General features: G+C 47.8%; 9 non-coding genes and 1 pseudogene across 9 annotated transcripts; 5 read left to right on the top strand and 5 right to left on the bottom strand.

The window, feature by feature from the left end:
* Positions 1 to 2,329: 2,329 nt before the first annotated feature.
* On the bottom strand, positions 2,330 to 2,402 carry trnar-ccu (transfer RNA arginine (anticodon CCU)). Its single transcript has one exon. It is a non-coding gene; the product is annotated as a tRNA-Arg (tRNA).
* A 1,297-nt stretch (positions 2,403 to 3,699) lies between these two features.
* On the top strand, positions 3,700 to 3,816 carry LOC148632776 (U5 spliceosomal RNA). The gene has a single exon (XR_015934164.1). It is a non-coding gene; the product is annotated as a U5 spliceosomal RNA (small nuclear RNA).
* Positions 3,817 to 4,046: 230 nt separating this feature from the next.
* LOC148632775 (U4 spliceosomal RNA) lies at positions 4,047 to 4,126 on the top strand (annotated as a pseudogene).
* A 6,320-nt stretch (positions 4,127 to 10,446) lies between these two features.
* Positions 10,447 to 10,528, top strand: trnas-aga (transfer RNA serine (anticodon AGA)). The gene has a single exon. It is a non-coding gene; the product is annotated as a tRNA-Ser (tRNA).
* A 214-nt stretch (positions 10,529 to 10,742) lies between these two features.
* Positions 10,743 to 10,813, top strand: trnag-gcc (transfer RNA glycine (anticodon GCC)). The gene has a single exon. It is a non-coding gene; the product is annotated as a tRNA-Gly (tRNA).
* A 557-nt stretch (positions 10,814 to 11,370) lies between these two features.
* On the top strand, positions 11,371 to 11,444 carry trnai-aau (transfer RNA isoleucine (anticodon AAU)). Its single transcript has one exon. It is a non-coding gene; the product is annotated as a tRNA-Ile (tRNA).
* Positions 11,445 to 11,655: 211 nt separating this feature from the next.
* LOC148632771 (5S ribosomal RNA) lies at positions 11,656 to 11,774 on the bottom strand. Its single transcript, XR_015934201.1, has one exon. It is a non-coding gene; the product is annotated as a 5S ribosomal RNA (ribosomal RNA).
* Positions 11,775 to 14,719: 2,945 nt separating this feature from the next.
* On the bottom strand, positions 14,720 to 14,790 carry trnag-gcc (transfer RNA glycine (anticodon GCC)). Its single transcript has one exon. It is a non-coding gene; the product is annotated as a tRNA-Gly (tRNA).
* A 9,074-nt stretch (positions 14,791 to 23,864) lies between these two features.
* Positions 23,865 to 24,006, bottom strand: LOC148632769 (U4 spliceosomal RNA). Its single transcript, XR_015934180.1, has one exon. It is a non-coding gene; the product is annotated as a U4 spliceosomal RNA (small nuclear RNA).
* Positions 24,007 to 24,736: 730 nt separating this feature from the next.
* trnas-cga (transfer RNA serine (anticodon CGA)) lies at positions 24,737 to 24,818 on the bottom strand. Its single transcript has one exon. It is a non-coding gene; the product is annotated as a tRNA-Ser (tRNA).
* Positions 24,819 to 27,365: the final 2,547 nt, after the last annotated feature.

Genomic DNA, 27,365 nt, shown 5'->3' with positions numbered 1-27,365 from the left:
CGAAAACCCTCACGTCCCGCACTTGCATATAACGCCGTTATGTGCCCAAGCGGTATTGTACGTCATCCTAGCACTGCACCCCGGGGCGTACGGTATATGGGAACGAGCACACGCCACGAATCATCTCGAATCACTCCCTACAGCTGTAAGGCACCTTGAAGCGTGCACCCCCAACATTCTTCTTTGCGCATCTGTGTAAGGTAAACTCTTGAGGAAACTCTGAACCAGCTCTAAGGAAACTAATCCGATTAGACGTTACTTTGACTCATCCTTTAAGGGACCCTTGTTAATTGGAGAAATCAATGATTTCGAATGAATTCTGTATGCGTTAAAAGACAGCTATACACAGAAAACATGCAGGACACTTCTCATGATGTTTCCCAAGCCGAAACACAGTGCGTTTTTCCAAGCCATCTGACAAAGCCCGCCCACTGAAAACTGCAGCAAATCGTGTAAAGACGTTCAACTTTGTAACTACTGCACACACAGGAAGCAGAATAAATTCCTCTTTTCAAACTGTCAAAGGTTTGCTTTGCGAACACTGCAGGACATCGCACAATCTCTTTTGAACGGGGACAAACGATTTCTTATGGGGCACAGTAAGTACAGATGTTTAAAAAGCTCCACTCATGCCGACGATGCAGCATGAAGAAGCGCAACCAAACGTTTGCATTCCTAGCAAATTCCTTTTATTTTTTGATAAATAAAGACAGTCTTGTTTAACAAACAACACACAACATTTTACATTGTCAATTCAATTCAAATCAATGTATTTCTATATAGCGCCTTTCACAACAAGGTTGTCCCAAGGCACTTAACAATGCAAGTTGTTAAGAGCCTTGTGTCTAATATGCCGCCTAGGTTACGTGCTGTCTCTTTGAGGCAAATGTTTAAATCCTCTGAGTTAAGTGCTGAAGTTATAGTAGTCCTATCAGTATTGTTGCCTCCGATCAACAGATCCTCATTTTTCTCAGAGTTGAGTAACAAAAAGTTTTCACACATCCAAGTATTTCCTTCCTTAATGCATTTAACTAAACTGATAATAGAAGAGTTGTCGTTTGGTGTAAACAAAATGTTTATTTGAGTGTCATCAGCATATGAATGAAAGTTCATATTATTTTTTCATATTATCCTACCTAGCAGCAGCATGTAGAGAGAGAGAGCAATATTGGTCCCAGCACTGATCTTCTGGTACCCCAAATTGAACTGGTGACATTGATGAAGCAGTACAATTATTAGATATTTGAACATAATGAAAACGATGAGTTAAATGTGAAGTAAACCACTGAAGGACGGTTCCAGATAAGCCAACCTCAAACTCAAGCCTGTGTAACAAAACAGAGAGGTCAACCGTGTCAAAGGCAGCTCTAAGATCTAGAAGCACAAGCACTGTTGCATTCCCCGCATCAGTAGCTAAGAGAATATCATTTACGACTCTTGTTAATGCAGTTTCAGAAACCAGACTGAAATTTCTCAAGTATATTATTTGAATCCAGATACGATTGACGTTGGGCAACAACTATTCTCCCAAGACTTTTAGATTGAAATGGGACCTTTGAGACAGGCCTGTAGTTGTTAAGAACTTGTGGATCCAAATTTGACTTCTTAAGGAGCGGTCTAACAACCGCTACCTTAAATTGATCAGGTACAACGCCTGACGCAAGCGATGCATTCATCATACTAATTATAGGTCCTGCCAGTCCTTCGAGGGAATCTTTGACTAGCTGAGTGGGGATGGGATCTAGCGAACAGGTGGTTGACTTTGTCTTATGTCTGTGTTTATGAGTCCACCATAAGAAGAAATCTGAACAGGAGAACATTGAAGTGCTGTGCCGTGATCTGAAGCAGGCCGTTCAGTGCAAGACATCCCAAAAATATACATGAACTGAAACAGTTTTTCATAGAGGAATAGGCCAAAATACCTCCTAACCGCTGCTCAGGTCTGACCAGCCGCTACAGAAAGTGGGGGTTGAGGTTTTTGTCATAAAGGAGGTTCCACTAGCTCCTTAATATAAGGGTTCACGTACTTTTTCCATCAATGACCTTGATTGTTTAAACCATTTGGTCAATAAAGAAACAGCAATGTCAAATGTTGGGCGTGTGTTGTTTGTTAAATCAGACTCTCTTTATTAATTATTATGACTTAGATAAAGATAAGATCACATGTTAGGAGCCATTCATGCAGAAATCCACATCATTCCAAAGGGCTGTTTACAAAAGTTTTTCTCCCAACTGTATGTGAGAGAAAAGCAGAGACGCTCACTGAGTAAGGTGGGGTTGCAGCTTCACAAATCACAAGGACATTTGTACACTCAAAAAGGGACAGGAGCACCCCAGATGGGACTCGAACCCACAATCCCTGGCTTAGGAGGCCAGTGCCTTATCCATTAGGCCACTGGGGCACACTGGGTTGGGTCAATCACGCTGATGAAGAGCCAGTTTTTTTTTTCCTTTGCTTTTTCAAAGGGATCCCCAAAATTAGGAAAGTTAGGCAGCAGAAGGTTTACTGTGACCTGAGAAGGACCGGCATCCAATCACGGTGGTACACACACACACGCTCTCACTCATCTGAGCTACACGGCTACCAAGATGATCTCAGGTGCGCCGAGCTGGTACGGAACATATTGAACTGATTGACGGCGAATTGTCTCTCAGACAGGCTTTTCACCTCTGAGCTCCCTGACTGACAGTAATCAGCTAGGTAGTGAAACAGTCAGCTGCTTCTAAGCCTTAAACAGCTGCATCTCGGCGCTTCCACAGAGAGATGATTTGAAAGCCAAACATCGCCCATTGGGAACACCTTACTATCACTAGTTTAAGAGACTCTTAAGGTCTTGCAGAGGTGCCTGTCTAATAGCATGCGCTTTGCAAGCTATAGGTGTTTAGGCTGAGGCAGAATGCCTGTTAACAAAATGTTTTTCTAAAGGGGCCTCGCACTCTTTTCCAAGCAATGGTCACCATCCCCACCGAGTGTCACAATGTAGTCATGTCCTAGGACATCACCTGTTAGTCTCCATTTGTCTGCCACCAACACTTTAGGTTACGGGGTCACAACCGCACCCCGGAGACCAGAGGAGCCGTTGGCGTTCTGGCGGCGCAGATTGGGCTGAAGGTGGGGCGCTTGAATCTCGCTGTTGGAGGCCGTCTGAAACTGACCCAAGCCTTTCCCTTGAATTAAATGTAAATAAGAAATGAACCCCAGATGCACATGGAATCAATCACGTGTTTCCTTTGAGCAGTTTCAGAGACTGCTCCAGAGTTTACCTTGCACAGATGCGCAAAGATTAATGATGGGGGTGCACGCTTCCAGGCGTCTTACTACTGTAGGGAGTGATTGAGACAATTCGTAGCTTGTGCTCATTTCCCTCTATTCCCCGTGTTACAGTGGTAGGATGACGTAAATTCCTGCTTCGACACGTAACGGGATTATAATCAAGTGGAGGAGCCGAGGGCTTTAGTTTTGTTTCGTTTTCCATGGCGTTCGTAAGCGCGCAAAACAAAACAAGAAAACAATCCAACTACTCCAACTACAGGCTGATCAAGGTATCTCCCCTGCCAGGTAAGCCGAGAGCCGCAGGCGATGAGCCCGGAGCTGAACGGGCCCCACTGGCTCGTTTGTAAGGCCAGGTGCATTGCCAACCACGACCGGCAGGGCAGAGGCCTTGAAGGCGGCCTGGGCTCCTGCAGCTGTCCAGCCACGCACTCTGGTTTCTCTTCATCTCGTACAAATCTTTTGCCTTTTACTAAAGATTTCCAAGTAAAGGAGCATGAATGAGTTCCATACAATTTTTGTGCTTCCCTGCCTTCGGGTGGGGCGCAGCTGGGCTGGTCAAAGAGAGAAAACAAAACCGCTCACAATCGCTCTTATTACGGCGACTGTGGCCATCTGCTCTGCGAGTCCTCGGTCTCCGCCTGTCTGATTGGCGCTCTTTCCTCTGGGAGGCGGGAAGTGTCCGGCCGCAAATATGAAGCGTTACAGCAACGACATGCCATGAGACGATTGATAACGATTTCCATAGGATCCCCGCGGTTGCCTGGCAACCGTCAGCTTTGTGCAGTGGCAGTATCGTAGCCTGTGAGGTTTAGCCGAGGCACGATTATTGCTAGTTGAAAACTTTTCTCGTCAGAGCGTGACATAGTCTTGCAGGCATCGTGCTGTCTAACTGCAATACTATACCGCTGGAGGAAACAGCCCGGGTTCAATGAGCCTTGGAATGTGACTAGGAAAGTGAAGCCTTTTGAAAGAGGTAATGTCGACGCTTTTTTAACAGAGCACCAAAAAAACGTCTTTTTTGAAGGACTGGGCAGTGAGCATTGTTGGTTCAGTGGTAGAATTCTCGCTTCCCATGCGGGAAGCTCTGGTTCGATTCCCAGCCAAAGCAGTGGCTTTTGCAGCGAGTGGCTCCATCACTTGCATCCCCTTGCAACTCGCAACTGAAAACCCACTGAAGCAAAACAGGTGTTAGCCAGGTCAGTACCCGGATGAGGGTGAGCTACAGGGAAAAACAAAGTTTCCAGCTGGAAGCGGTGTTAATGGTGCCGGTGGGGGGGCGCTCACCCTGAGGTCTGTGCGGGTCCCAATCCCCCAGCATAGTGACGGAGACGCTGTGTTGTAAAAGGGCGCTGTCTCTTGGATGAGATGTAAAACCGAGGTCACAGCGCTCTGTGGTCATTAAAAATGACCACCAAAACCTTTGACAAAAGCTCTTGGTAATTGATGGTCTTCAATAATGCTTCTCCTTTAGGTACATTTTAAATCAGCTGAAAAATGCTGTGAAATGGGGGGTCACTTCACGCCAGTGTAGGATTTGGGTTACAAGAACTATAAAACTGCACGAGAAAGCCCGTACACTGAATTACACGGCTTTCAATTCAAAGGAGGGCAAAAGAAATTCCCTGAGTTCGATTTTTTGCAGCACAGAGAGGATTGCTGTCGTGAGGCTGGTTAGCTCAGTTGGTTAGAGCTAATAACACCAAGGTTGTGGGTTCGAGTCCTGTACGGGCCAGGTCCTTTTCTCCTCTCTTACAAAAGCTGTTAGGTTCCTTTCCGTGGTGAGATGGGTTGTCATGCAATGCTGCTACATAGTGCCGACAGACAATTAAATGACAAAAATGAAGAGAGTTAAAGCAGCTGGAAAGGTTTTCTTACAACTTTTGAGCTGACACAGTTTTGGAAAATGTTTTCTTCACGCTGCACTGTACCACATAGGCAGCCAAGAGTCTCCAAAACAAAACAGAATTGACAGTCATATAATGTCCATTAACCCCGGTTTTAAACACAGCATCATGTCTGCCATCATAAGAATATGAGTCCAAAATTTTAGAATATAGTCAGAATGTCTTCTAACCTTACCTGTGGTGTCTTTAATCCCTATTGCTCAATGCATGGTGTACGTACTGCATACATGTGTCTTGAGAATGAGGAATGGGCCCCTAAGACATTTACCTGTTTCACAAATGATCGTATTTTACTAGAGATTCTGTTTGGGATTCAGATGTGCATTCGGACAGCAATTCCTTTCAAGAAATGATACGTTCTGGATGAGGTCAAAGGTGCTGGAACACTGTATTTAGGATGTGTTTGCAGTGATTGTGTCTCCTGCTTCAACGCAGTGATATATAGATGTGCTCCTGTAATTTATTGGTACATGCCCAGGGCAGTAAGTAGTCTGAGGATTTATTTCCAGACGGCATAGAGCAGTGAAACAGTGAAGTAGTGCAGCACACTGGATCATTATATTATTAGAATCTATTCTACCTAAATTATTACATTATACACAACTTGAGCTCTCAGCACCGTACTGAGCCCAGGTGTTTTTCTAAAGCTGTCAGGTGCAGTTCATTTACATGAAGGAAATCTCTTACTGGGTACGATTACAATGCAGTAAGTAGCACAGGCTACTTAGGGAGTAGGCTGATGTGTTTAAAAACAACCAGCGCCAGGCAGGAGTCAAACCTCCAAACTCCTAATCCATAGTCAGACACATTATCCATTGCACCACTGGCCCTGGTGTAACACTGCAGGACTGTAACCCAGTGAGCTTAGCACTGCAACTAGTAAAATATTACCCCCGGTCCATTCTTTTCCAAAAGTGAGAAACACCTGTTTTCTACATTTTGTCTGTTTTAAAACCATATCTCTTTAAACCAAACCAAGAGTTTGTCTTTTGCACTGATATTCTGATTCATTTCGATTTCAAAGAAAAAAAAAACATTACCTTCCAAAGCATCATAAAATTGTCCCTTCCTCCAGACTCTACTTCTCTCTTGTAGTAGTACAGCAGACCTTTCCAGGTGAGCAGATCACAGAGTCCGAAATGAGCTTCCTCCATCAAGCAAAGTACCTGAACATGACTCTGTCATCATAAAAGCGCCCCTGTAATAAAGAAATTAAATCCGAAATCAAGAGGGCAGTTGCCTACTGAAGTTCAAGAAGTCATAAATTTTAACCTAGCAACACATTAAAGGCTGCATCTATACAAGTACGATTCTAGAAATGCTCACCAGATTACGTTTTAAGAAAGAACTGCGCCTCCGGTTCCGCCGAGATCTTAACTCGGATGGCAGGATTCAGAGTCTGGAGTGTGGAATGATGGCGCATGGAGGGTCCACATACTGTGGATCCCTCAGTGATCTTCCGCGTGTTCAAACCGCCAGCGTGTGACTCCCCTGTCCCCCTGACCTCATTGCTCTGCTCTCGCCTCTCTGCAGCTGAGCCCGACTCATGGTAAAGTGGAAAAAAATATGCCCTCAACGTGAGATTTACTCTGGAGTGAGGATAGTTGTTACCTTCTTATCGTTAAAACGGATGTATGTGATGTGGCGACTAGTTTCTTCTCCATTAGCAGGCTTAAGGTTAAAGAAAAAAACATTGCTGACTTCTTTTTTTTTTGCCAGCCGTGAGCGCTGATTAGCGAGGTTTGTATTTCATGTTTTGCAAGTTGCATCCATTTTAAGAAAAACAAGTCGTTCAAGACAGGAAATGAATACTTGCATTTAATTAAGTCTAGACGTATGCGGTTGTCCATACTGACCAGTTCTGTTCGAGAACACAGAACAAAAAAAGGCACCGCTGGGATTCGGACCCAGGATTTTCTGTTTACTAGACAGGCGCTTTAACCAACTAAGCCACGGCACCCCAGGAGTGCTGTCCTTTTGCAGCCACTTGGACACACCACTCAGACACATCTGCATTCGGTGTGTGCTCCGCCTGCTCGCTGAGCAAGTTGCCACCTTTACATACAATAGCAACATCGACACCAAGAGAAAGGATGACAAATGGCTTTTATCTGGAACTTTTCATGTCCAAGGAGCTCAATGTGCTTTCTGTGTACAACAGGGCCACTGAACTCCACACTGGCCACTGAACCACAGCAGTGGCTTGCTGGCTTGACATCTCCCAAGGAAAATGTTGAAATCGCATGTGGAACAGGAAAATGACCCTCGAGTATGAGGGAAAAAAAAGAAAAAGATCAACTGGAGTGCGCCAACCCATGTCAGGACAGCCCAGTTTCGTTGATGAGTTGGCCGAGTGGTTAAGGCGATGGACTGCTAATCCGTTGTGCTCCACACACATGGGGTTGAATCCCATCCTTGTCGCTCTCCATGTCTGACACGTGTGCCTGTGCGCCTTTGGCCCTCCTGTTGTTTGCTCCGGTACTAGAGCCGTACATTTCCTAGCGGTGGCTGAACATGGTATAGTAGGCTAATGTCAGTATCGAGCAGTGACAGTAACAGTATTTACGTGCCGCTGCTCCCAAGTGGCTCTGGTTTGAGACTGTGTTTTCACTTACTTGCAACGCAAACGGAGAAAGCGATTTTTGACAGTCTCTCGAGAGACTGCGCTAGGTGTTTAGGGATAGACTTTGTCAGTTCCCCCTGGGATGATGGCCTCTCAATTAGTTTGTGATTCCTCTAGACGTTTATACACTAGAAGCCTGCTTCATGGCTTAAATCCAAGCTAAGGAAACGAGTTAGAGGTCTGATGCAGAACTGCGAATTCAATGAACGGGAACACTACAGTACATTGCACTGTGTGTGTTAGGAAAGCTGCCCCCTTCTGTCCCTTGTCGACCGAACAGAGGACTGTAAAGGATACCGCCAAGAAACTTTAGGATGCTGGTTGGAATCCAGCTCCAAAGAAGCCCCTTTGGGTGTTATGTCATCAAAAAGTAAGAACAGCGAATCTCCCTTTAATCAAAAGCGCAACAGAACTGTTTTCCGTGGAGGAGGTTTCAGACCCGTAGACCTGTTTTATTCGTAGGGCAGGGCGCATTCCCAAACGCGAATCTCATGTTTTAGAAATGCTTTGGGCGGCGTGAAGTGAAAATAAGAAATGGGCTCCAGATGCACATGGAAGCAATCAAGTGTTTCATCCGAGCTGTTTCAAAGACTGCTCAAGAGCTTTCCTTTCACAGAGGCGCAACGATTAATGATGGGGGTGCACCCTTCAATGCGCCTTATGACTCTAGGGCGTGATTGAGACGTACGTAGCGTGTGCTCATTTCCCTCTATTCCCCGTGTTGCAGTGGTAGGATGACGTAAATTCCTGCTTCGACACGTAACGGCATTATAATCAAGTGTAGGAGCTGAGGGCTTTAGTTTTGTTTCGTTTTCCATGGCGTTCGTAAGCGCGCAAATCAAAGGCAATTCCTGCGTCTAACAGGAATGTAAATGCTTTGGAAAGTGCAGTGTGATGCAGCTTGTAAAATCCTTGTCCACATTTGTGGTTTGTTGATGTTTTTTCTGTCTGCCAAAGTTGCATTTTGACATCCGGACGGGGAGACTTTATCATTTGAACGTGAAGCCAGCCTTAAACCCTCTGAGGCGTGTCTGTCTGCCGGCATGTATCTTGCGAAAGGTATTTTGTTTTTAACGGAGAGCGACTTTAAAAAAGTTTCCGCAGCCACCTCGCACTCCGTGTTAGATTATAGGAGGAATGCGGTGGCGGTGAGCTCGCTGTAGTCGTGGTCGAGTAGTTAAGGCGATGGACTTGAAATCCTATGGGGACTCCCCGCTCAGGTTCGAATCCTGCCGACTACGGCGTCTGCCACATGTCGCCTTGTGCCTGTGCGGCAAAGGCGAAGTGCTGCTTCTCCTTTCCTGGTACTATAAAAATGCTACATCGCTTGGTCCTGCTTCCATGGAAAGCAGTTCTTCAGGTAATTCTACTCTCTTACCAAAGCTGTTAGGTGCCTTTCCGTGATGAGATGGGTTGTCATGCAACGCTGCCACATAGTGCCGACAGACAAGAGTGTTGCGGGAGAAGAGAAAAGTGTTTGAAGTTTTAAGAGTGTCTTAGGTGGAGCCAAAATCAAGTGTCACAAATGCAAGTGGTTGGATTTCCAATGTTTAATATGGTAAAAATAAGCGGAAGTTATCTGCCGGTCCGGCACAGTCTGCCATGCTTTTGTCATATACTGTAAAGTGGTGTCGAACTGGGTGTCGAACTGGAGCCTCACCATTTGCATATGTGAGGCTCCAGTTATACATCGAGTGTCACATTAAATGACAATAATGAAGAGAGTTAAAGCAGCTGGAGAGGTTTTCTTACAACTTTTGAGCTGACACAGTTTTGGAAAATGTTTCCTTCACGCTGGCTGCACTGAACAACACAGGCAGCCAAGAGTCTCCAAAACAAAACAGAATGGACAGTTAGGAGAAAATTCCCACTCGTCCTGAAGTTCCCAAAATCCAGCACTGAGCGTAAACAAAGTGTCTAAGTAGCGTGGGAATGCTAACCCTAAACCTAGCTGGAGTTTGAGCAATCCAGCACTGAGCGTAAAAAGATGAGTCAAAGTAACGTCTAATCGGATTAGTTTCCTTAGAGCTGGTTCAGAGTTTGCTCAAGAGTTTACCTTTCACAGATGCGCAAAGAAGAATGTTGGGGGTGCACGCTTCAAGGTGCCTTACAGCTGTAGGGAGTGATTCGAGACGATTCGTGGCGTGTGCTCGTTCCCATATACCGTACGCCCCGGGCTGCAGTGCTAGGATGACATACAATACCGCTTGGGCACGTAATGGCCTTATATGCAAGTGTGGGACGTGAGGGTTTTCGTTTGTTCGTTTTGTTTTGCTCTGCTTTGCTTTGTTTTGCTTTCCATCGCGTTGGTAAGAGCGTAAATAAAAAGGCGATTCCTGCGTCTACCACTAATGTAAGAGCTATTTCAAGTGCGACGTGGTGCGGCTTTTCAAATGCTTGTGGGCATTTCTCTGTTGTTGATTCTTTTTTTGTGTGTAACAAAGTGGCATTTTCATGTCCGGACGGGGAGACTTTATCATTCCGACATGAAGCCACCCTTAAGTCCTCTGAGGCGTGTCTGTCTGCAAGGCTTGTATTTTGGAAATGTTTTTTTGAAACGGAGAACGACTTTGAAATAGGCTTCCGCCGGCGCCTCTTGATCCAGGTAAGATTGTAGCAAGAACGCAGGGGCGGTGAGGCTTGGTGTAGTCGTGGCCGAGTGGTTAAGGCGATGGACTAGAAATCCATTGGGGTCTCCCCGCGCAGGTTCGAATCCTGCCGACTACGTTGTCCGCCTCCAGTCGGTGTGTTTCGGCGCAAGCAAAGAAGCGCGCCTCTTTGCTGTTCCTGGTGGTTTTAAAACGCCCAATCGCTTGTACCCGCTGCCTTGGAAATAAGTTCTTCAGCGTCCGTGAATGGCATTTTGCAGCTGGAAGCGGATGTCGACGCGGTTTGCACAGAGCACCAAAAAAGCATCTTTTTTTGAAGGCCCAGGCACTGAGCATTGGTGGTTCAGTGGTAGAATTCTCGCCTGCCACGCGGGAGGCTCGGGTTCGATTCCCGGCCAATGCAGTGGCTTTTGCAGCAAGCGGCTCCATCACTTGCATCCCCTTGCAACTCGCAACTGAAAACCCACTGAAGCTAAGCAGGTGTGAGCCAGGTCAGTACCCGGATGAGGGTGAGCTACAGGGAAAAACAAAGCTTCCAGCTGGAAGCGGTGTTAATGGTGCCGGCGGGGGGGCGCTCACCCTGAGGTCTGTGCGGGTCCCAATGCCCCAGTATAGTGACGGAGATGCTGTGTTGTAAAAGGGCGCTGACTTTTGGATGAGATGTAAAACCGAGGTCACAGCGCTCTGTGGTCATTCAAAATGACCACCAAAACCTTTGACAAAAGCTCTTGGTAATTGATGGTCTTCAATAATGCTTCTCCTTTAGGTACATTTTAAATCAGCTGAAAAATGCTGTGAAATGGGGGGGCACTTCAGGCCAATGCAGGATTTGGGTTACAAGAACCATGAAACTGCACGAGAAAGCCCGTACACTGAATTACACGGCTTTCTATTCAAAGGAGGGCAAAAGAAATTCCCTGAGTTTGATTTTTTGCAGCACAGAGAGGAGTATTGTCGTGAGGCCGGTTAGCTCAGTTGGTTAGAGCGTGGTGCTAATAACGCCAAGGTCACGGGTTCAAGCCCCGTACGGGCCAGAAGATTATCAACTCATCTTCATTTGCAGATTTAGAGGCAGCTTCGATATTCGTTTTACAGACTGGTTTTTTTTTTTTAATATGGGTCACACACATGCCACAGCAACAAAACATCTCTAGAGATGAGGCTATAGATCACCTTTCCATCCTGCAGGTTTTCCTCCCAAAGCCTACGGCACCAACGGCGACCCCTGCTGGCCGGGAGAGCAAAAGCTTACAGCACCTGGTATTCCCAGGCGGACTCCCATCCAAGTACTAACCAGGCCCGACCCTGCTTAGCTTCCGAGATCAGACGAGATCAGGCTTGTTCAGGGTGGTGTGGCCGTAAGCGAAAGCCCCGGCGCCTGACTCGCTACTTGAAGCTGTGTGTGGCGGGGGCTCCGTGCCCCCCGAGCGGGACTGAAGGATCGTTCGTGTGCAACTCTTTGGAAAGGAGCTGCTTTCCAAATCGCATTGCGTGCCTGGATGTTGGCGAATGCGCTCCCTTGTGTTGGCTCGTCCCGCACTGGAGGAGGACAAACAATCTGCACGGAGGAGCACCAGGCAAGTCTTCACCAGACAAAAACCTCCAGTGCACAGCACTCTGGAAACATTTCGGGGCTTTCGCGTGTTTATTTCAGCACGTAAAGCGCACCGGTCCAACACGTCGGCCGGGCGCGCGGCGCCTCCGCCCTCTTGTGGCCTTGCGCCGTCAGAGCAAGAGGCTCCTTCTCGCTGCCCTTCCGCTGTGTTGCAGGGCCCCGAGAGGGAACCCGGAGCGCGCACTTTGTGGGGGGCGGGGGACCGCGTTCGCGCTCTTCCCCCGGTCTCTTGCGCGAGTACTAAATCTCACGGACAGGGGGGCCTCGTCATTGATTGTTACAGGTGAGACGGGGATTAGGAGGAGACCCCGACTGATGGGTAAAGGGGAGCACTAACACCAGAGGGACACCCCCGGCGTCTCTTTTTGAGAGACACCCTGGGGTTTCCTAATGACCAAGGAGGGTCGGGACCTCGGTTTGACGCCTCCCCCGAAGGACGGCGCCTGTTTGTGCAGCAGAGTGTCGCCATCAGGAGGCTGGGGCGTAAGAGAGCCACACAGCCCGCAGGGTGAACGCTCCCTACTGGTCCCAGTCACACCTCTTGCAGGAGCAGCAGCAACCGGAGCTTTTCCGGGGTGGAATCTCCCATCCGGGTGCCGGCCAGGCTCACACCTGCTGGGCTGCCCCGGGGGTGAGCCCAGTCGAGAGTCGCAGGGCCAGATCTAGTCACCGGGGAGAAACGATACAAGTGAAGGATTGCTCGGCTCTTGGCACTTGAAAAGACCGACAAATGTCTCGTTCCCGCCGGAGCTGAATGTACCCGCATGTGTGGTGTCGTCTTCTTCCCCCGCCCCGCTGTGTTTGCTGTATTGTCTCTGAAGCCGCCCCCCCCGAGACGAGACGGGCTGTTCCTGTGCCCCAATTAACACTTTACAGGTGCCATTCCCCGGCATTGTGGCCATTGTCGGTGCTCACACGCGATAAGATAAGGCGGAGGAGAGCAGGGCATGCCCAGCGGCAGACATTCAAGGAGGGGGCAGTGCGAGGTGAGGTGAGGTGCGACACGCCGGAGCCCCGACGCAGCTAATGCGGAGCACTTGTTGGACTGGCATCGAAAGGACGTGTGCGCACGGAGCGAGCCTTCCCTGCGGCTCGCTCCGTACCCTAAAGGTACCAAAAGTCCACTAGTATAAGCATTAAGTCACTGTCACTGTCACCCCTGTTACAATGTGATTGCTACATATCTTCATTTCTTTGGTTTTTATCCAGTGTGTTGAAGTATTTCACAACACTACCTGTAGCCCGTCTGGAAATAAATCCTCATTCTGATTATTGACCTGGGCATGTACCAATAAATCACTGAGCATATATATATATCACTGTGTTGAAGCTAGAGACCTTTATGTAATATTATGATGCTAAAATGTCATTTTCACATATATTAATGTAATAAATGATTGCTTATGCTTTATAAACAAATCTAATTAAAATAAAAGCTTACGTTTTGTATTTATCTTGTACCATAGAACATGATTTTCTTTGTATTTCAAGCCCATAAAGTGTCCAAATGACACACTACATGATATAAGGAAGATTATCACATGCATATCGGTATTATCTTTCTTATGAAAATGCATTCCTTTCATTACCTTTTACTTTTTAAAATGAACTCAAATTGTGTATAATGTAATAATTTAAGTAGAATAGATTCTAATAATATAATGAACCAGTGTGTTGCACTACTTCACTGCTTCACTGCTCTATGCCGTCTGGAAATAAATCCTCAGACTGCTTACTGCCCTGGGCTTGTACCAATAAATTACAGGAGCACATCTATATATCACTGCGTTGAAGCAGGAGACACACAATCACTGCAAACACATCCTAAATACAGTGTTCCAGCACCTTTGACCCCATCCAGAACGTATCATTTCTTGAAAGGGATTGCTGTCCGAATGCACATCTGAATCCCAAACAGAATCTCTAGTAAAATACGATCATTTGTGAAACAGGTAAATGACCGTCTCAGGGGCCCATTCCTCATTCTCAAGACACATCTATGCAGTACGTACACCATGCATTGAGCAATAGGGATTAAAGACACCACAGGTAAGGTTAGAAGTCATTCTGACTATATTCTAAAATACTGGACTCATATTCTTATGATGGCAGTCACTTATGATAGTGACAGAGACGCTGTGTTGCAAAAGGGCGCTGTCTTTAGGATGAAATGTAAAACAGAGGTCACAGCGAGCTGAAAAACACGTTTTGAAAAGTGTGCTTTTCCTGCCCCAGAAGTTAAATGGGGGTGACCAAAGTTGCCCAAACGTGTTTATTTCTGCTGAAAAACCCGTTTTGACAACTTCTGCACAGTGGGGTTAAGGGCTGACTCAGTGGGCTCTAATGAGCCAGGCAGTTACATTGGGATTCCAAGGTTTGAAAAAACACGTTTATTTCGAGCTGAAAAACAAGTTTTGAAAAGTGTGCTTTTCCTGCCCCAGAAGTTAATTGGGGGTGCCCAAACAAGTTTATTTCTCTGTCACTATACTGGGGCATTGGGACCCGCACAGACCTCAGGGTGAATGCCCCCCCGCCGGCACCATTAACACCGCTTCCAGCTGGAAGCTTTGTTTTTCCCTGTAGCTCACCCTTATCCGGGTACTGACCTGGCTCACACCTGCTTAGCTTCAGTGGGTTTTCAGTTGCGAGTTCCAAGGGGATGCAAGTGATGGAGCCGCTCGCTGCAAAAGCCGCTGTATTGGCCGGGAATCGAACCCGAGCCTCCCGCGTGGCAGGCGAGAATTCTACCACTGAACCACCAATGCTCAGTGCCTGGGCCTTCAAAAAAGACGCTTTTTTGGTGCTCTGTGCAAAACGCGTCGACATCTGCAAAATGCCATTCGCGGACACTGAAGAACTTATTTCCAAGGCAGCGGGTACAAGCGATTGGGCGTTTTAAAACCACCAGGAACAGCAAAGAGGCGCGCTTCTTTGCTTCTGCCGAAACACACCGACTGAAGGCGGACAACGTAGTCGGCAGGATTGGAACCTGTGCTGGGAGACCCCAATGGATTTCTGGTCCATCGCCTTAACCACTCAGCCACGACTACAGCAAGCCCCACCGCCGCTGCGTTCTTGCTACAATCTTACCTGGATCGCGAGGCGCCGGCGGAAGCCTATTTCAAAGTCGTTCTCCCTTTCAAAAAAACATTTCCAAAATACAAGCCTTGCAGACAGACACGCCTCAGAGGACTTAAGGGTGGCTTCATGTCGGAATGATAAAGTCTCCCCGTCCGGACATGAAAATGCCACTTTGTTACACACAAAAAAAGAATCAACAACAGAGAAATGCCCACAAGCATTTGAAAAGCCGCACCACGTCGCACTTGAAATAGCTCTTACATTAGTGGTAGACGCAGGAATCGCCTTTTTATTTACGCTCTTACCAACGCGATGGAAAGCAAAACAAAGCAAAGCAGAGCAAAACAAAACGAACAAACGAAAACCCTCACGTCCCGCACTTGCATATAACGCCGTTACGAGCCCAAGCGGTATTGTACGTCATCCTAGCACTGCACCCCGGGGCGTATGGTATATGGGAACGAGCACACGCCACGAATCGTCTCGAATCACTCCCTACAGCTGTAAGGCACCTTGAAGCGTGCACCCCCAACATTCTTCTTTGCGCATCTGTGAAAGGTAAACTCTTGAGCAAACTCAGAACCAGCTCTAAGGAAACTAATCCGATTAGACGTTACTTTGACTCATCTTTTTACGCTCAGTGCTGGATTGCTCAAACTCCAGCTAGGGTTAGGGTTAGCATTCCCACGCTACTTAGACACTTTGTTTACGCTCAGTGCTGGATTTTGGGAACTTCAGGACGAGTGGGAATTTTCTCCTATCTGTCAATTCTGTATTGTTTTGGAGACTCTTGGCTGCCTATGTTGTACAGTGCAGCGTGAAGGAAACATTTTCCAAAACTGTCAGCTCAAAAGTTGTAAGAAAACCTCTCCAGCTGCTTTAACTCTTCATTTTCGTCATTTAATGTGACACTCGATGTATAACTGGAGCCTCACATATGCAAATGGTGAGGCTCCAGTTCGACACCCAGTTCGACACCACTTTACAGTATATGACAAAAGCATGGCAGACTGTGCCGGACCGGCAGATAACTTCCGCTTATTTTTACCATATTAAACATTGGAAATCCTCCCACTTGCATTTGTGACACTTGATTTTGGCTCCACCTAAGACACTCTTAAATCTTCAAACACTTTTCTCTTCTCCTGCAACACTCTTGTCTGTCGGCACTATGTGGCAGCGTTGCATGACAACCCCTCTCACCACGGAAAGGAACCTAACAGCTTCGGTAAGAGAGGAGAAAAGGACCTGGCCCGTACGAGGCTCAAACCCATGACCTTGGCGTTATTAGCACCACGCTCTAACCAACTGAGCTAACCAGCCTCATAACAGTGCTCCTCTCTGTGCTGCAAGAAATCGAACTCAGGGAATTTCTTTTGTCCTCCTTTGAATAGAAAGCCGTGTAATTCAGTGTACGGGCTTTCTCGCGCAATTTCATGGTTCTTGTAACCCAAATCCTACACTGGCCTGAAGTGCCCCCCCATTTCACAGCATTTTTCAGCTGATTTAAAATGTACCTAAAGGAGAAGCATTATTGAAGACCATCAATTACCAAGAGCTTTTGTCAAAGGTTTTGGTGGTCATTTTGAATGACCACAGAGCGCTGTGACCTCGGTTTTACATCTCATCCAAAAGACAGCGCCCTTTTACAACACAGCATCTCCGTCACTATACTGGGGCATTGGGACCCACACAGACCTCGGGGTGAGCGCCCCCCCGCCGGCACCATTAACACCGCTTCCAGCTGGAAGGTTTGTTTTTCCCTGTAGCTCACCCTCATCCGGGTACTGACCTGGCTCACACCTGCTTAGCTTCAGTGGGTTTTCAGTTGCGAGTTGCAAGGGGATGCAAGTGATGGAGACGCTCGCTGCAAAAGCCACTGCATTGGCCGGGAATCGAACCCGAGCCTCCCGCGTGGCATGCGAGAATTCTACCACTGAACCACCAATGCTCAGTGCCTGGGCCTTCAAAAAAGACGCTTTTTTGGTGCTCTGTGCAAAACGCGTCGACATCTGCTTCCAGCTGCAAAATGCCATTCGCGGACGCTGAAGAACTTATTTCCAAGGCAGCGGGTACAAGCGATTGGGCGTTTTAAAACCACCAGGAACACCAAACAGGCGCGCTTCTTTGCTTGCGCCGAAACACAAAGACAGGAGGTGGACAACGTAGTCGGCAGGATTCGAACCTCTTTCTGTCTATTATATACTAAATATTCTCGTCTGTCTCTTGTTTGTATAGAACTGAATGTCCCTGACAATGTACTGTTAGTTTTAATTGAAGAACGGCATTTGTGTTCAAATATATCAGACAAGTTTACGTAACTGCTCATGCGACACTCAGTTGTAATTAGTCAAGAAATAAAGTCGAACAACAGCTGCGGGTTTGATTCTGAACGTATCAGATTGCAGCACCTTTTACTTCAATTGACAAATGATAGAGATTCGAAGAGAGATCCTTCAGACCAGCAAGCAAACCCACGGCTATTTCGGTTTTATATCTAGGCAACGTTGGTGTCTGCAATAGCATACATGAAAGCGTGATGCAATTTCTGTGGCTACATTTGTTGCACATCATGCACAGTAAGAGTGTTTCTAACACCAAATAAAAAGTCAACAATTAGCGATCACGCCTTCTCCTCAGTTAACCCACTGAAACCCTTGCTGTTAACAGTTCTTTAATGCGTGCTTTACGAGCACCTACATATTGTGTCGGTTCTTTCAGTTTTATTCTTTACGTTTTCAAAGGCATAAGTAGAACACCAGAGGTGCGAACGCAAGATGTGTGGTTATCTGAAGAACTCATTTCCATGGCAGCGGGGCCAAGCAATTCAGCGTTTTTATAGTAGCAGGAAAGGAGAAGCAGCACTTCGCCTTTGCCGCGCAGGCACAAGGAGACGTGCGGCAGATGCCGTAGTCGGCAGGATTCGAACCTGCGCAGGGAGTCCCCAATGGATTTAGAGTCCATCGCCTTAACCACTCGGCCACGACTACAGCGAGTTCGCCATCGCCGCATTCCTCCTTTAATCTAACACGGCGTGCGACGTGGCTGCGGAAACCTTTTCAAAGTCGCTCTCCGTTAAAAAAAATAAATACCTTTGACAAAATACGTGCCGGCAGACAGACACGCCTCAGAGGGTTTAAGGCTGGCTTCACGTTCAAATGATAAAGTCTCCCCGTCCGGATGTCAAAATGCAGCTGAAAAGTATTGCATGTTCATGTGTATTGCATGTGAAAGTATTGCATAATTGTGTCTGAAAATGAGCAATGGGCACCTGAGAGACTCATTTGCCTGTTTCACAAATGATCATATTTGACTAGAGATTCTGTTTGGGATTCAGTTGTGCATTCTGACAGCAATCCCTTTCAAAAAATGATACATTCTGGATGAGGTCACAGGTGCAGGAACACTGTATTTAGGATGTGTTTGCACTTATTCTGTGTCTCTAGCTTCAACACAGTGATATATATATATATATGCTCAGTGATTTTTTGGTACATGCCCAGGGCAATAATCATTATGAGGATTTATTTCCAGATGTGCTAGGGGTAGTGTTGTGAAATACTTCAACACACTGGATTGCAGGTTTAGACCCCCTGCACTCTTACTCCTTAAAAACCTGAAGCGTCTGGCGTCTCGCCGACGTCGAAAACCCCCCTCAGGCTGTACTCGTACTCGGCTAACTGCTGTGGAACCCTGCGTGAGCAGCCGCTGCGCCACGGTGACGGCTGGCGACCCACGGATGCCCCACTATCGGCCGGCTCCAGCCCCGGCTGGTCCTCTAGAGCCTCCCCACACGGCTCCTCCTCCCGGGTCGGTAGGGGGCCAGGCGGTCTCGGTGCAGGACCACCACTCTCCCCCGTGTTTGCAACCGGACATGGTAGCAGACCTCGCCCACCACCCAGAGTACCTCAGCGGGCCCCTCCCATGATGGCGCCAGCTTAGGGCTGAGGCATTTGCGGCGGCACGGGTTGTACACCCAAACCGAGTCCCCGGGCTGGAAGGCAGGCCCCCTGCAGCGCAGGTCGTAGTGCCGCTTCTACCGGACCCCCGCCTGTGTCAAGTGGGTCCGTGCAAAGCTGTGCACCTGCTGCATCCGCTGCCGCAGGTCCCACTCGTAGTCCGGTCCAGCCAGCGGTGCCGACCCGTCTCCGGGCAGCGGGCCGGAGACCAGGTCCACCGGGGTTCACATTTCCCGGCCCAGCATGAGCGAGGCCGGGGTGCACCCGGTGGATTCCTGGACCGCGGTCCGATACGCCCAGAGCGCAAAGGGGAGGTGGCGGTCCCAGTCCCGTTGGTGCCGGGACACCAGGGTGGCCAGCTGGGTGGTGAGGGTACGATTAAAACGCTCCACCAACCCGTTGCTCTGGGGATGCAGCGGTGTGGTCCGCGTCTTGTGATCCCCAGGCGCTGGCACACTCTGGCGAAGACCTGGGACTCGACGTTACGCCCCTGGTCACTATGTAACTCCTCCGGCACCCCCAGCCTGGCAAACATCCCCTCCAGCAGTGCATCGGCCACCATGGGGGCACTCTAGTCCGGTAGGGCGAAGGCCTCCAGCCACTTCATAAAATAATCCATGGCCACCAAGACGTAGAGGTTCCCGGCCTCGGTGCGCGGAAACGGGCCCAAAACGTCCACCCACACCCGCTCCATAGGAGCCCCCGCCTGGTGTTGTTGGAGGGGGGCCCGAGACCGCTCGGGGGGACCCTTCTGCGCCACGCACACTGCACACGTTCGGCAGTACCGCTCCACGTCCCGGTGGCAAAGACCCCAATAAAAATGGCCTCGGAGGCGCTGCAGGGTATTTTTACCGCCGAAGTGCCCCACGCCCGGCTGGCCATGCACTGCTCGGAGCACCGCCCCGCGGAGCGACCAAGGCAACATCAGCTGCCACCGTACCTCGCCACTGGAGGGTACCCGCCACCCCCGGCACAGCACCCCGTCCTTTACCTCCAAGGCCTCCCACAGGATGCACAGGGCCTTGACAGACTTTGGGTGTGGGGCGAGCTTCTCTCGCTTAGGCCGCACTCCGGCTACCACTCCCAGCATGCCCAGCGGTACTACGAGTGCCTGGGGGCGCTTCCTCCTCACCACCAGGCGAGGGCGTTACAATACATAGAATATGCATGTAAAACGAACAGATCTTATCGAGAGGGTTATCAGAATACAAAAGGTATATATTCAGTCAGTTACAAAGTGTTACACATATCAAGAGGACATACGTTCAGTATATCATTCATTTAGACCATTTCATAAATGAACCTGGTTATAACTTCTACATTAGATACTGAAAACAAGTACATAACTCTTAGGAATTAAATTGATATCAACTGGTTGGGATAACAATTGAATTCTCGAGCAGTAATGCAGTGAAGTTGAATACTCATCCAATCTCTGGGGATTCAGATCTCCTGCGGGCACAAAGAAACAGTTGCAGGCTTGTTGTTGTCCAATCCACGCTCTCTGTCTAGGTGCCAGGCTGTGCTGTGCGGGTTGCGACGGTGCGCTGCTGATGCTCACTGACCGGCTAGTTAGTGTTGGCTTTAACTAGCAAAGTTTGTGCACAGGAGAAAAGATGACTGTGGGTCCCAGCAAGTCAAGAAGAAGACCGGTTCGTTCCTGATGAAGAGCTAGTTCTGAATAGTGATTCAACTGTCCACAGTTCCGACCTGTTCTCGAGGCCTGCTGCTGGTGCTAACCTCGGGTGGATCCTCTGGTTATTCTCTGGCAACCTCCGCTCTAGACCCTTAGAACAAAGGAAAGTTCTGGCACTCGGACACACTGGCCGTTCCGTGGTTGTCCGGGCTGAGTCTCAGGATGGTCAGGAGGCGCGCTGTGAGAATGTCCTGCCCTTGAGAGCCTTCTGCTCCTGGGCTGTCCTGCCCTGGAATTCTCCTTTGAATTCCCTTTAGAAAACTCCACAGAATTCTCTACTGAATTCCCACTGAATCTCTCAGGCTCTCTGTGTTGCCTGTTTTTACCTGGAGGAACTTCAGCTCGTTGATTGGCTGAAAGTTCCATGGGCATCAGAGTCCCACGTGGGTTACTCGGCCCTACCAGTCCCTGATTGGTTGATCAAGGTGAGATATGAGTCACTTACTCCTGACACTTAGGAATGCAGTCCAGATGTCCATCTGGCACTCCCTAGACAGATAGGCACCAATGGATGACCATTGATCATGATAGCCAGGCTTAGCTAAGTGCATCCCCCTTTGGGAGCTGTCCCTTATCAAGGGAAACCTTAAATCAGCCTGCATGAATAGTTTCTCTGTGGCTGCACCACAGAGATGAACAGAGAGATAAGGCCTAATTTGGGAAAGCTCAGAAACACTTAATTCTTTCTTATTAATAAGCATCGCCGCTACACCGCCCAAAGCACTTCTAAAACAGGAGATTCGCGTTTGGGAATGCGCCCTGCCCTACAAATAAAACAGGTCTACGGGTCTGAAACCTGCTCCACGGAAAACAGCTCTGTTGCACTTTTGATCAAAGGGAGATTCGCTGTTCTTACTTTTTGATGACATAACACCCAAAGGGGCTTCTTTGGAGCTGGATTCCAACCAGCATCCTTAAGTTTCTTGGCAGTATCCTTTACAGTCCTCTGTTCGGTCGACAAGGGACTGAAGGGGGCAGCTTTCCTCACACATACAGTGCAATGTACTGTAGTGTTCCCGTTCATCGAATTCGCAGTTCTGCATCAGACCTCTAACTCGTTTCCTTAGCTTGGATTTAAGCCACGAAGCAGGCTTCTACTGTATAAACGTCTAGGGGAATCACAAACTATTTGAGAGGCCATCATCCCAGGGGGAACTGACAAAGTCTATCCCTAAACACCTAGCGCAGTCTCTCGAGAGACTGTCAAAAATCGCTTTCTCCGTTTGCGTTGCAAGTAAGTGAAAACGCGGTCTCAACCCAGAGCCACTTGGCAGCAGCGGCACGTAAATACTGTCACTGCTCGATACCAACGTTAGCCTATTATACCATGTTCAGCCACCGCTAGAAAATGTACGGCTCTAGAACCGGAGCAAACAACAGGATGGCCAACGTCAAACATGGAGAGCGACAAGAAAGGGATTCGAACCAATGCGTGCAGAGCACAATGGATCAGCAGTCCATCTCCTTAACCACTCGGCCACCTCGTCGAGGAAGCTAGGTTGTCCGGACATGGCTTGGTGCACTCCAGATGATCTTTTTCTTTTTTTTCCCTCGTACTCGAGGGTCATTTTCCTGTTCCACATGCGATTTCAACATTTTCCTTGGGAGATGTCAAGCCAGCAAGCCACTGCTGTGGTTCAGTGGCCAGTGTGCAGTTCAGTGGCCCTGTTGTACACAGAAAGCACATTGAGCTCCTTGGACATGAAAAGTTCCAGATAAAAGCCATTTGTCATCCTTTCTCTTGGTGTCGATGTTGCTATTGTATGTAAAGGTGGCAACTTGCTCCGCGAGCAGGCGGAGCACACACCGAATGCAGATGTGTCTGAGTGGTGTGTCCAAGTGGCTGCAAAAGGACAGTGCTCCCAGGGTGCCGTGGCTTAGTTGGTTAAAGCACTTGTCTAGTAAACAGGAGACCCTGGGTCTGAATCCCAGTGGTGCCTTTTTTGTTCCGTCTTCTCGAACAGAACGGGTCATTATGGACAACCGCCTACGGCTAGACTTAATTAAATGCAAGTATTCATTTCCTGTCTTTAACGCGACTTTTTTTTCATAAAATGGATGCAACTTGCAAAACATGAAATACAAACCTTGCTAATCAGCGCTAGCGGCTGGCAAAAAAAAAAGAAGTCAGCAATGTTTTTTTTTCTTTAACCTTAACCCTGCTAATGGAGAAGAGTTAAACGGCCGAGTCTAGGCAGCTTAAACGGTGCGCACGTCGGGTACTTTGCTGAAAGGTTGGTAAATCACGCTCAACCCAGTCCTTTATCTTTTAAAGAGGATACAAAATTGAACCTAGTCACCACATCACATACATCCTGTTCAATGATAAAAAGGTAACATCTATCCTCGCTCCAGAGTAAATCTCACGTTGAGGGCATATTTTTTTTCACTTAAACCGTGAGTCGGGCTCGGCTGCACAGAGGACAGAGCAGAGCAATGAGGTCACGGGGACAGGGGAGTCACACGCTGGCGGTTTGAATACGCGGAAGATCACTGAGGGATCCACAGTATATGGACCCTCTGTGCGCCATCAGTCCGCACTTCGGACTCTGAATCCTTTCCCCGGAGTAAATCTGTTACATTGAAAGAATGCTTCTCGCAGGTTAAAAGAGGGACCCTTGTTAATTGGAGAAATCAATGATTTCGAATGAATTCTGTATGCTTTAAAAGACAGCTATACACAGAAAACATGCAGGACACTGGTCATGATGTTTCCCGAGCCGAAACACTCTTTTCAAACTGTCAAAGGTTTGCTTTGCGAACGCTGCAGGACATCGCACAATCTCTTTTGAACGGGGACAAACGATTTCTTAGGGGGCGCAGTAAGTACAGACGTTTAAAAAGCTCCACTCATGCCGACGATGCAGCATGAAAAAGCGCAACCTAACGTTTGACAGACATAAGCCGGGGGCCGCTACGAGCAATATGAAATCAAACTGACAGCACACGGCGTTTCGCACTGACTCAAAAGTGATCTCGACAGACGCTGTTCTCTGCATAACGCTGAAAGAGCTAAAGAGCGTTTCTGTTGAGACGTAACAAGCTCGTTTTTTTCTACCATGATGTCACCATGACAAAATCTGTCTTTAAACACCTTGCTCAGTCTCTGACGAGACTGTCAAAAATTGCTTTCGCCGATTGTATTGCAAACCGGTGGAAGCGGGGTATTGGGAAAAGTTTTCAACTAGCAAGAATCGCGCCTTGGCTAAACCTCACAGGCTACGATACTGCCACTGCGCAAAGCTGACGGTTGCCAGGCAACCGCGGGGATCCTATGGAAATCGTTATCGATCGTCTCATGGCATGTCGTTGCTGTAACGCTTCATATTTGTCGTCTTCTTCTTCTTCTAGCTTGAGGTTTTGAAGAATTTCATGACAGACAAGGGCTCCGTCGGGAACAAAGGGCGTTGTGAGAAAACCGTTGCTTATTTTCAGCAGCAGAAATACAACCCTTTAAATACAAGATGACAGAACAATGACGAAGGGCATGCCGGGAGGAACTCATGCACTACAGAGGAAAGGGGGCGGGCACGTACAGTTCACATTCAAGCCACAAGTACTCTTCTCGGATGTTGCACAAACAAATCCTAACGTCATGAAAGCGTGATGCAATTTCTGTGGCTACATTTGTTGCACGTCATGCACAGTAAGAGTGTTTCTAACACCAAATAAAAAGTCAACAATTAGCGATCACGCCTTCTCCTCAGTTAACCCACTGAAACCCTTGCTGTTAACAGTTCTTTACTGCGTGCTTTACGAGCACCTACATATCATGTCGGTTCTTTCAGCTTTATTCATTAGGTTTTCAAAGGCATAAGTAGAGCACCAGAGGTGCGAACGCAAAATGTGTGGTTATCTGAAGAATTGATTTCCATGGCAGCGGGGCCAAGCGATTTAGCATTTCTATAGTACCAGGAAAGGAGAAGCGGCCCTTCGCCTTTGTCGCGCAGGCACAAGGCGACATGCGGCAGACGCCGTAGTCGGCAGGATTCGAACCTGCGCAGGGAGTCCCCAACGGATTTCGAGTCCATCGCCTTAACCACTCGGCCACGACTACAGCGAGCTCGCCGCCGCCGCATTCCTCCTATAATCTAACACGGAGTGCGAGGTGGCTGCGGAAACTTTTTCAAAGTCACTCTCCGTTAAAAAAACAAAATACCTTTCACAAAATACGTGCCGGCAGACAGACACGCCTCAGAGGGTTTAAGGCTGGCTTCACGTTCAAATGCTAAAGTCTCCCCGTCCGGATGTCAAAATGCAACTTTGGCAGACAGAAAAAACATCAACAAACCACAAATGTGGACAAGGATTTTACAAGCTGCACCACACTGCACTTTCAAAAGCATTTACATTCCTATTAGACGCAGGAATTTCCTTTGATTTGCGCGCTTACGAACGCCATGGAAAACGAAACAAAACAAAAGCCCTCAGCTCCTGCACTTGATTATAATGCCATTACGTGTCGAAGCAGTAATTTACGTCATCCTACCACTGCAACACGGGGAATAGAGGGAAATGAGCACACGCTACGAATCGTCTCAATCACTCCCTAGAGTCGTTAGGCGCATTGAAGGGTGCACCCCCATCATTAATCGTTGCGCCTCTGTGAAAGGAAAGCTCTTGGGCAGTCTTTGAAACAGCTCGGATGAAACACTTGATTGCTTCCATGTGCACCTGGAGCCCATTTCTTATTTTCACTTCACGCCGCCCAAAGCATTTCTAAAACAGGAGATTCGCATTTGGGAATGTGCCCTGCCCTACAAATAAAACAGGTCTACGGGTCTGAAACCTACTCCACGGAAAACAGTTCTGTTGCACTTTTGATCAAAGGGAGATTCGCTGTTCTACTTTTTGATGACATAACACCCAAAGGGGCTTCGCTGGAGCTGGGATGGGATTTGAACCCATGCGTGCAGAGCACAATGGATTAGCAGTCCATCGCCTTAACCACTCGGCCACCTCGTCGACAAAAGTGGGCTGTCCGGACATGGGTTGGCGCGCTCCAGATGATCTTTTTCTTTTTTTTCCCTCGTACTCGAGGGTCATTTTCCTGTTCCACATGCGATTTCAACATTTTCCTTGGGAGATGTCAAGCCAGCAAGCCACTGCTGTGGTTCAGTGGCCAGTGTGCAGTTCAGTGGCCCTGTTGTACACAGAAAGCACATTGAGCTCCTTGGACATGAAAAGTTCCAGATAAAAGCCATTTGTCACCCTTTCTCTTGGTGTTGATGTTGCTATTGTATGTAAAGGTGGCAACTTGCTCAGCGAGCCGGCGGAGCACACACCGAATGCAGATGTGTCTGAGTGGTGTTTCCAAGTGGCTGCAAAAGGACAGCGCTCCTGGGGCGCCGTGGCTTAGTTGCTTAAAGCGCCTGCCTAGTAAACAGGAGACCCTGGCTCTGAATCCCAGCTGTGCCTTTTTTGTTCTTCTCGAACAGAACTGGTCATTATGGACAACCGCCTACGGCTAGACTTAATTAAATGCAAGCATTCATTTCCTGTCTTTAACGCGACTTGTTTTTCTTAAAATGGATGCAACTTGCAAAACATGAAATACAAATCTTGCTAATCTGCGCTCGCGGCTGGCAAAAAAAAAAAAGAAGTCAGCAATGTTTTTTTCTTTAACCTTAACCCTGCTAATGGAGAAGAGTTAAACGACCGAGTCTATGCAGCTTAAACGGTCCGCACGTCGGGTTCTTAGCTGAAAGGGTGGTAAATCACACTCACCCCAGTCCTTAATCTTTTAAAGAGGATACAAAATTGAACCTAGTCGCCACATCACATACATCCTGTTCAACGATAAATAGGTAACATCTGTAGTGTGCTCTCTGAAGGCACTAGTTCTGTAGGATTTGGGATTTACTGGGACAATTATTCATTGTAGCAGTAAATCACAAAATGATTCTTTTAATGGCTTTAGAATCCAACCTTGCGATATAACTCAAACAACGCACACACACAGGTACTAATACATGAGGATACATTTATTAATACATAGAATATGCATGTAAACCTAACAGATCTTATCGAGAGGGTTATCAGAATACAAAAGGTATATATTCAGTCAGTTACAAAGAGTTACATATATCAAGAGGACATACGTTCAGTATATCATTCATTTAGACCGTTTCGTAAATGAACTTGGTTATAACTTCTACACTAGATACTCAAAACAAGTACATAACTCTTAGGAATTAAATTGATATCAAATGGTTGGGATAACAATTGAATTCTCGAGCTGTCATGCAGTGAAGTTGAATACTCATCCAATCTCTGGGGATTCAGATCTCCTGCGGGCACAAAGAAGCAGTTGCAGGCTTGTTGCTGTCTAATCCGCGCTCTCTGGCTCTATGCCAGGCTTTGCTGTTCAGCTTGCGACGGTGCTCTGGTGATGCTGACCTTGGGGTTGTAGACCACTTGGATGAGGCTCTCTCTTGGAATCTTGCAGACCTTTAGGCGCCAATGGATGACCATTGATCATGATAGCCAGGCTTAGCTAAGTGCATCCCCATTTGGGAGCTGTACCTTATCAAAAGAAAACATCTTTAAATCAGTCTGCATGAATAGCTTCTCTGTGACTGCACCACAGAGATGAAGAGGGAGA

The sequence above is a fragment of the Lepisosteus platostomus genome, unplaced genomic scaffold, assembly GCF_059453375.1.
Source record: "Lepisosteus platostomus isolate fLepPlt1 unplaced genomic scaffold, fLepPlt1.hap1 Scaffold_59_H1, whole genome shotgun sequence".
In the NCBI taxonomy this organism is placed as follows: Eukaryota; Metazoa; Chordata; class Actinopteri; order Semionotiformes; family Lepisosteidae; genus Lepisosteus; species Lepisosteus platostomus.
This window is presented reverse-complemented; position numbering and strand designations above follow the sequence as displayed.